A 923-nucleotide genomic window follows, 5' to 3' on the forward strand; every position below is an offset into this window, starting at 1 on the left:
ATTTGTTTATTCTTCTGGCAGTTCATGGTACATTCAATATTCTTTGCCAATAACATAATTCAAAGGTATCAATTCTGCTTTGGTTTTCTTTATTTCTTCTCCAGCTTCTGCATGCACATGAGGCATTTGAAAATACTGTGGCTTGGGTCAAGCTCACCTTAATTCTCTTAGCCTTATAACATTTTAAAGAGGTCTTTCCAGCAGATAGCCCAGTGCAATGGGTCATTTTAATTCTTGACTAATTCCATCTTTGTGTATTGTGGATCAAAGTAAAATGACACCATGCTTGGTAAAATTGAGAGGGTCTGCAAACAAAGGAAGACCCTCATCTAGATGGACTGACACAATGGCTGTAACATCATAACATTTGTGAGGATGGTATCAGACCACCACTGTTTTGCTCTGTTGTACATAGGGTCACGATGAGTAGGAATTAACTCCATGTACCTATCAACAATAGATATGCAATGCCTTCTTCGTTTTCAGCAAACAAGGCGATCTTTTGCATATCGCAGGTTATTAAGGAGCCTTCCTCCTACCCTGATGCCACTTTCTTCTTCATGTAGTACAACTTCCACATTATTTGATAAGAATACAATCTTTACACACATGTTTTCTGATTTTAAGTGACATAGTCTCCTATTGCTCTTTACAAACAACTGCCTTTTGGTTTATATAGAGGTCCTTTATGAAAAAAAAATAGGTGTTCTGGAATTTCTATTCTTTACAATGTTATGCATGACTTTTTATGATCAACATAGTCAAATGCTTTAAAACACAGGTAAATATTTTCCTGGTATTCTCTGATTTTAGCCCTGATCCATTTAATGCCAGCAATCCTTTCGATTGTTCCTTGTTGCCTTCTGATTCAACTTAAAATCCTTGTTTGTTGTTGTTAGGTGCCATCAAGTTGGTGCTGACTC

The sequence above is a fragment of the Chrysochloris asiatica genome, unplaced genomic scaffold (genome assembly GCF_000296735.1).
Source record: "Chrysochloris asiatica unplaced genomic scaffold, ChrAsi1.0 scaffold00093, whole genome shotgun sequence".
NCBI classification, from domain to species: domain Eukaryota; kingdom Metazoa; phylum Chordata; class Mammalia; order Afrosoricida; family Chrysochloridae; genus Chrysochloris; species Chrysochloris asiatica.